This window comes from Lynx canadensis, chromosome X (genome assembly GCF_007474595.2).
Source record: "Lynx canadensis isolate LIC74 chromosome X, mLynCan4.pri.v2, whole genome shotgun sequence".
In the NCBI taxonomy this organism is placed as follows: domain Eukaryota; kingdom Metazoa; phylum Chordata; class Mammalia; order Carnivora; family Felidae; genus Lynx; species Lynx canadensis.
Window position 1 is genome coordinate 34,771,986 of NC_044321.2, and position 8,880 is coordinate 34,780,865.

Sequence of the window (8,880 nt, forward strand, 5' to 3'; positions counted from 1 at the left end):
CGAGTTTGAGGTACTTGTGCAAATAATAGGAATCCTTACAGCAGGTACCATGCATTTAGCACTGAGTCATGTAATAATGTTACATTTGTTTCAGGTGTACAACATAGTGATTCAACTTCTCTGTATGTTATGTTCTGCGGGCTACAAGTGCAGCTGCCGTCTTAAACAAAATGGGGGGCTCCTGGGGGGCTCAGCCGGTTGGGCGTCCGACCTCGGCTCGGGTCACGATCGCACGGTGCACGGGTTCGAGCCCCGCATCGGGCTCCGTGCTGACAGCTCGGAGCCTGGAGCCTGCTTCACATTCTGCGTGTGTCTCTCTCTCTCAAAAATAAATAAACACCAAAAAAATTTTTGAACAAAGTGGAAGGCTTCAGGAACCTGCATGCCATCCTGGAGCAGGGACCATACTAATCTCTGCATTGCTCCAATTTTAGTATATGGGCTGCCGAAGCAAGCATTCTGCGGCTCATTCTTAAGGTAAACTGCTATATCAGTTAGGATTAGGGTCGGTTATGTGGCACAGAAAGGCTATAATAATAGTTGCTTGACAAGAGAGATGCTTTATTTCACATAATCCATGATCAACTTTGAAAGTTTCCTCGCTTTCTAGTTTAAGATGTTCCAGACTCAGCTGGTACTCAGCTTGTACCCCAGGTCTGGAAAAGTCCTGATTCTTTTCGGGGGGGAAAATGGTATTTAGAGGCCACAGGTTAGGGGCGCCTGGCTGGCTTAGTCGGTAGAGCACTCAACTCTTGATCTCGGGGTCATGAGTTCAAGCCCCACGTTGGGCATAGAGCTTACTTAAAAAGAAAAAAAAAAAATAGAGGCCACAGTTTGCACACTAGGATTTCTTTTTTTTAAATTTTTAATGTTTATTTACCTTCGAGAGAGATGGAGACAGAGCTCAAGCGGGGGAGGGGCAGAGAGAGAGGGAGACACAGAATCCAAAGCAGGCTCCAGGCTCCAGCACAGAGCCCGACACGGGGCTCGAACCCATGGACGGTGAGATCATGACCTGAGCGGAAGTCGGACGCCCAACCGACGGAGCCACCCAGGGGCCTCTGGACACCAGGATTTCTAAAGGGGTGCAGAATGTCCAGAGCCAAGGCTGTTATTTCCAGCCTCCTTTGCAGCTATCTGTGAGCGTATACCTAAGTTCTCATCGATGAGATATAAAGGGAGCTGTTGGAGATGACTTCTGGGACATAGGATTTGTCCCTTCCTTCCTCCTGCTGTCTGGAATGTGGATACGATGGCTGGCACTCTGGCGGCGTTCTTGAACCATGAGGTAAAAGCAATGTGGGGAGAGAGACAGAGCCAAGAGAGATGATATGGAACCCAGCACTGCTTACCTCTAGACTTCCCCAACGTGAATGAGATTTCAACTTCTATCTTATTAAAGCCACTATTATTTTATTCATGTGCTGCCGTTGTTGTCGTGCATCCTTCTGGTTTGGGCCCTCAAATCCAAAGCTATCCCTTACTGACATAGCAGGGTGCTGATTAAATGTATCCTAGCACAGCAACATGCCGTGTCAACAATCAGAAATATTAACAAGGAAGTATACTTATTCACATCGAAAGGTGTTTACAATATATTGTTTTATTTCCTTATTTTTAAGTTTATTTATTTTGAGAGAGAGAGAGAGAGAGCTGGGGAGGGGCAGAGAGGGAGAGAATCCCAAGCAGGTTCCATACTTGTCAGTGCAGAGCAGCACGGAGGTCCATGTGGGGCTCGAACTCACGAAGAGATCATGACCTGAGTTGAAACCAAGGGTAGGACGCTTAAGCGACGGAGCCACCCAGGCCCCCCTCCAATATATTGGTTTTTTTTTTTTCAACGTTTATTTATTTTTTGGGGGACAGAGAGAGACAGAGCATGAACGGGGGAGGGGCAGAGAGAGAGGGAGACACAGAATCGGAAACAGGCTCCAGGCTCCGAGCCATCAGCCCAGAGCCCGACGCGGGGCTCGAACTCACGGACCGCGAGATCGTGACCTGGCTGAAGTCGGACGCTTAACCGACTGCGCCACCCAGGCGCCCCCAATATATTGTTTTAAAAGCTGCTTATAGGGGCCCTCGGGTGGCTCCGTCGGTTAAGCGTCCGACTTCGGCTCAGACCATGATCTCACGGTTCGAGAATTCGAGCCCCACATCGGAGTTTGCGCCGACAGCTCAGAGCCTGGAGGCTGCTTCGATTTTCTGTGTCTCCCTCTCTCTCTGCCCCTCCCCCGTTTGTGCTCTGTCTCTCTCTCTCTCTCAAAAATAAACATTAGCAAGTAAACTAATAAAAAAATAAAAATAATAAAAGCTGCTTATAAAGCAGATGGAGAACAAAACAAAACAAAACAGATACACGCACAGAAAAAGAAAGTCGAAAGCATATTCCCCGAAACCTTGCCTCCCCCCTCCCCGTGGGCCTGCAGTTCATTTGTATAATAAAAAATTTAAATTTTTTAAATTAAAAGAATTTTTTAAGCCGAACGATTGGGAGAGTTCCCATAAAGCGCAGATTTCTGGCTTCGCTTCTGAAAAGTCAGAGGGCCCGGCAACCCAGCGTCCCATCAGGGCGATGGCCTGACGCAGAGCAGTGTCGGTCCCTTTCCACAGGGCCCCGTTCAGTCCACAGGTAACCTCAGGGCAGGCGTGCACGTCAATGGGGTCCTTGGTTTACCCTCCCTCCGTGATTTCCCGCCTGGAAAGATTTGGAACATACGTGGGGCAGAGGAAGTGTGATGCCTTTAAAACATGCCTCCAGGGGCGCCTGGGTGGCTCCGTCGGTTGGGCGTCCGACCTCGGCTCAGGTCACGATCTCACGGTCTGTGGGTTCGAGCCCCGCGTCGGGCTCTGGGCTGACAGCTCGGAGCCTGGAGCCCATTTCGGATTCTGTGTCTCCCTCTCCCTCTGCCCCTCCCCTGCTCATGCTCTGTCTCTCTCTGTCTCAAAAATAAATAAACATTAAAAAAAAAAATAAAACATGCCTCCAGGGTGCCTGGGTGGCTCAGTCAGTTAAGCATCGGACTCTGGATTTCCGCTGAGGGTCACGGCCTTGCAGTTCGTGAGCTCGAGTTCCGCGTCGGTCTCTGTGCTGACGGCACGGAACCTGCTTGGGGCTGTGTCTCTCTCCCTCTCTCTACGCCCCTCTCCAGCTCTCTCTCTTTCTCAAAGCAGATAAATAAACTTCAGAGAGAGGAAAAAAAAAAAAAACCCCAACAAACATGCCTCCAAGTTCTTTGACACCCTTCCCACAAAAGGTGGAGCCCGATCCAAGCCTCTTTGAACACAGGCTGGCCTCAGTTACTCACTTGGAGCAAAAAGAATGCGAGGAGAGTGACAATTGGGATTTGCCGGGGTAGGTCGGAAAGAGGAATACAGCTTGTGAGCGGTCCCCGCTTTTAGAGGAAGCTTGCCTTTGGGACCCAGCCAAACAAGAAGTTTCTTTTTGACGTCTTTATTGAAATGTAACTCACATGCCATAAAATTCACTCACTTAAAGTGTATAATTCCATGGGTTTCGTGTACGTCTGGCTTCCTCACTCGGCATCATGTTTTCAGGGATCGTTCATGTTGTGGCATGTGCTAGACCATCATTCTTTTTTAAGTTTGTTTATTTTATTTTGAGAGAGACAGCGTGAGCGGGGGAGGGGCACAGAGAGAGAGAGAGAGAGACAGAGAGAGAGGGAGAGAGAATCCCAAGCAGGCTCCGCACTGTCAGTGCAGAGCCCGAGGCGGGGCTCGAACTCACGAACCGTGAGATCGCGGCTGCAGCCAAGAGCCACACATCGGGGATGCTTAACCGACTGAGCCACCCGGGTGCCCCAGGTTGAGCTGACCTGCTTAAAGAAGGACGACAGGCGCATCAACAGAGAATTGCAACAAAATGTAATACGGTGGGGTGGCTTATGTCGCCATCACAACTGGACCAGAGGAAGGGTCCAGGGCGGGGAGAATGGAAAGAAGGAATAAAGCGAAGGATGGAGAAAGAGAGAGGCGGCGGAAGGAAGGCATGACAGGAAGCTTCCTTGCTTCTTTCTGGCTCGTCTTAAGCCGATTCTTTGCTTAAATGTGTATATCTTTAAAATGCCCGCTTTGGGGCACCCGGGTGGCTCAGTCGGTTAAGCGTCCTACTTGGGCTCAGGTCATGATCTCACGGTTCGTGGGTTCGGGCCCCGCGTCGGGCTCTGTGCTGACGGCTCGGAGCCCGGAGCCTGTTTCGGATCCTGTGTCTCCCTCTCTCTCTGCCCCTCTCCCACTCGCGCTCCGTCTCTGTCTCTCAAAAATAAATAAACACTAACAAATGTTTTTAAAAATGCCCGCTTTAGGGGCGCCTGGGTGGCGCAGTCGGTTAAGCGTCCGACTTCAGCCAGGTCACGATCTCGCGGTCCGTGGGTTCGAGCCCCGCGTCAGGCTCTGGGCTGATGGCTCGGAGCCTGGAGCCTGTTTCCGATTCTGTGTCTCCCTCTCTCTCTGCCCCTCCCCCGCTCATGCTCTGTCTCTCTCTGTCCCAAAAATAAATAAACATTGAAAAAAAAATTAAAAAAAAAAAAAATGCCCGCTTTGCACACGCACGGGCCCCAGGAGCGGGTCCTGAGGGCCGCTCGTTACCGGAGAACTGAAAGCTAGTGGGGCGATAGCGCGACTAGGCCAGCTTAGAAAGCCCTCGCCCTTTGACAGAGAAGCCTTTGGTCGGGAACATTATTAGCCCTCGTATAGACCTTGCAAATCCAGCAGAGTGGGAGCCGAGGAGGCCCAGGCAGAAGTTAAGCCTTGGGCCCATCACCCAGCCTCATAGCTGCCTCCAAAATTCGTTCAGGGTCAGACTCCCCCCCCCCCCCCCCCCCCCCCCCCCCCCCGCCAGCAAGATTAATCTGTAGAGAAGAGCCAGGCTGCTAAGAGCTAATTGCCAACTCTTAGGATTTTCCTTCTAGGATTGTAGACCCAGGGTGTGCCTGAAGACCAGAAACTCTTTACTTCTTTGATTTTAAGCGCCACCCAGGCTGCGGTCAGAAGAAACCTCTGCTTCCAAAGTTCATATCCTTAGCCTGCTTTTTCCTGCCTTCCTGCCTTCCTCCCTCCCTTCCTTCCTTCCTTCCTCCCTTCCTTCCTTCCTTCCTTCCTTCCTTCCTTCCTTCCTTCCTTCTTTCCTTCTTTCTTTCCTCCCTCCCTCCCTCCCTCCCTCCCTTCCTTCCTTCTTTCCTCCCTTCTTTCTTTCCTTCCTCCCTCCCCTCCCTTCTTTCTTGACAACTATCCTGAATTAGGTATGTGTCACTCTTCTTGTTTTCACATCTTGACTAACTAGTCAGAAACCCACTAAGACTATAAACATGGGGTTTTGCCTATTTGTAATGTTTTCTATACATGTGTCACGCTATACGCATCCTTCGTAGATTACCTTCTGTTTTGGTCAGCGTGACGTCTGTGACGTGCGTCCGCCTTGGCCGGTGTAGCTGGGGTCTAGTATCTCGCCGGTTGACTGTAAGCCAATTTATGCATCCACTCGTCCGGAGCGGGTCTTTCCATTCTTCTTTTTCCTTCTCTTCCTCCCTTTCATATAAGCGAGGCGAGGCAAAACACCGGCTTCCGAAAGCGTTTCTGGCCCCTGCTAACCCTGGCCCCCCGTCCTCTTTCACAGAAAAGGTCAGGTGGGACCCTTGCGGAAGGCGAGGGGAAGGAAGGAGGGCTGGGTAGGGCCCGGATGAAGTGCGGTTCCCCTTCCGCGGGGGGGGGGGGGGGGGGTAGCGTCCTAAGCCCGGGTGCCCATGGGAGGAGCCCCACATCTGGCCAGACTGAGCCTGCCTCCGCTCCGCTGCTCAGTCGCTGGCTGGGAGGAGCCCACAGGAAGTGTGGCCTTGGTCCGAATGTGGTGCCGGATCCAGCAGGAGACAGCTTGGACCTTCCATGAACTCTGCTCCCCAGTAAGGTGTGCTTCCGGCTGCCTGTGTGCAGCACCTCTGTGCCCAGGTGGGGACTCGGCTGACCAATCCATCGTCAGAAATCCGTTTGTCCGAACCAGGGGGCTCTGGGAAGGAAGGTGTTATGAACTCCCCCCGCCCCGCCCCCATTCATACGTTGAAACCCTAACCCTGATGTGATGGTCTTAGGAGGCGTAGCCTTTGGGAGAGCACTAGGTGGTGAAGGCCCAGCCCCGATGAGCTGGGTTAGTGCCCCGATTCAAAGAGATCTCAGAGCTGCCTAGCTACTTTGCCCCCATATATGAGGACACGGGAAGAAAGCAGCTATCTGGGGGCGCCTGGGAGGCTCAGTCGGTTGAGCGCCCGACTTCCGCTCAGGTCATGATCTCACGGTCCGTGAGTTCGAGCCCCGCGTCGGGCTCTGTGCTGACAGCTCAGAGCCTGGAGCCTGCTTCGGATTCTGTGTCTCCTCTCTCTCTGCCCCTCCCCCGCTCATGCTGTCTCTCTCTCTCTCTCTCTCTCTCTCTCTCTCAAAAATAAACACTAAAAACAAATTAAAAAAAAGAAAGTAACTTACAAACAATATGATAACTCACCCCTAAATACCATAGCATACATCTCCTCAGAATAAGAACGCGTTCCTACATAATCGCAATGCCACTATCACTAAGAAAATTTGCGTTTATTCAATAATACCCTCTAATTTATAGTCTTTATTTCAATTTCCCGTTTCAATTCACTCTACAGTGAATTATTTCAAATTATTTCAAATTATTTCAATTTCACTCTACAGTGATAGAAGCCACATGAGTGGCTGCCTGGGGTGAGGGGGGCCTTGAAAGCAAAGTGGCACCAGGAACCTTTTTGGGGTGATGGACATGTTAGATGCTTGACTGGTGGTGTAAAACTGTCAAAATTCGTAGAATTGCAGGGCGCCCGACTGGCTCAGGCCGTGGAGCGTGAGACTCTTGATCTCGGGGTTGTAAGTTCAAACCACACGTTGGGTGCAGAGATTACTTAAAAATAAAATCCTAGGGGTACCTGGGTGGCTCGGTTGGTTACGCGTCTGGCTCTTGACTTGGGCTCACATCCTGACCTCGCGGTTCATAAATCTGAGCCCCACATAGCGACGGAGCCTGCTTGGGATTCTCTCTGTCCCTCTCTCTCTGCACCCGCCCCGCTTGTGCTCTGTCTCTCTCTCTCTCATAATAAATAAACTTAAAAAAAAAGAGCTTTATGAAAAATAATAAAAATATTAAAAAAGTAAAATCTTAAAAAAAACCAAACCCATGGAACTGTATACTTACAATGGGTGTCTTTTATTTTACGTGAATTATACCTCATTACGATCGATTTCTTTTAATGTTTATTTATTTTTGAGAGGGAGATGAAGAGAGACAGAGTGTGAGCTGGGAAGGGGCAGAGAGAGAGAGGGAGACACAGAATCCGAAGCGGGCTCCAGGCTCCGAGCCGTCAGCAGAGCCCGTCTCGGGGCTCCAACTCACGAACCGTGAGATCATGACCTGAGCCGAAGTCGGACGCTCAACCGACTGAGCCACCCAGGCGCCCCTCCACCGATTTTTAAAAATTTCTCCAGTAGTCCCCAAACTGTTTTATAGCTATTTTTTTTTCTGTGATCTAGAATTCTATCAAGGTTCATCATGAACTGCATTCGATTGCCTTGTCTCTTCATCTTCTCTAATCTAAAACATTCCCTCCTGCTTTTGTGTCTCATGACATTGATTAAAAAATAAAAATAAAGAAAGGAGCAGTGGGGCAGGGGCAGTATGAGCCTTAAAAATCAATCAATAAAATAAAGGCCAGCTGTCTTGCAGAATGTCCCACATTCCATACTTATCCGTCTCCTCCCGATTGGATTCAGCTTACACATGTTTGACGAGAATATTAGCAAGATGATGCTGTGTCCTGACTCATCACATGTACGGGTCTGTCCCTCCACTGGCAAGGCTCACCTTGTACGTTCCCGGCTTCAGGCTCAAGATCAGCCATTTCTTCGAGCAGCCTCTGGTTCTTGGTCGGGGAGAATGGTAGTTAGAAGCCAAGAACTTAGTGCTAGATGTGCTCATAGTTATGGGAGTGTCAATGCTTTTCAGGCCTTCTTAGCGGCAGAACTGGAAAATTCACGTAGCGTTTGTTTTGTTTAAGTCTTGACTTGACTATGCAAATCCAACATCACAAGGTACTTTCTCTTTCCTGCATTCTACATTCACTTTTCTCTTCTCACACAGTGGTTTCCAACATCCCCAAATACATTTGTTTGCTCTTTCCAATGATGCACATAAAATATTTTCAGGATTACAATACAAATCCCACTACAAGAGATCTGCTAAGTAAAGTTCAAGATATCTTTGTAGTTATCTTTGGCCTTAGAATGTGTTCCACTAAGGTCGTGCCTGGGGGGCTCAGTCAATTAAGCACTCGACTCTTGATTCTGGCTCAGGCCACGCATGACCTCATGGTTCTTGAGTTTGAGCCCCATGTCGTTAGCATGGAGCCTGCTTGGGATGCTCTCTCTGCCCCTACCCCCCGCCCCCGCCCCCGCTCACGTGGGCACACACACTGGAACTCTCTTTCTCGCAAAATAAGTGAACAAACTTTAAAATAAAAAAAAAATACATTCCACTAAGGATGTACACTCTGAGCACTATGTTCAAAACAGGTTAATTTCTTTTCTCTGCTGGTTAATTTCTTTTCTCTGCTGGTTAATTTCTTTTCTCTGCGGTGGTATCGATGTGATACAAAGTTCCATTTGTTCCTGCTTATATTCAAATTCAGCATTTGTCCTTATTCATTTATTTTTATTTTTGGTTTTTGGACTTGGGATATTTAAACCACTTAAAACTATCTAATTGGCCAGACACAGGGAAGTCTTGCCCCGTCCCTGACCCCTCCAGCTTATGCCATTGAGAGCTAGCATTTGCCATGGTTTCTCTGTGTTTTCCCAGTG

At 49.5% G+C, this 8,880-nt stretch overlaps 1 non-coding gene across 1 annotated transcript; it reads right to left on the bottom strand.

The window, feature by feature from the left end:
* Window positions 1-354: 354 nt before the first annotated feature.
* On the bottom strand, window positions 355-456 carry LOC115507949. The gene has a single exon (XR_003966863.1). It is a non-coding gene; the product is annotated as a U6 spliceosomal RNA (small nuclear RNA).
* Between the last annotated feature and the right edge of the window lie 8,424 nt (window positions 457-8,880).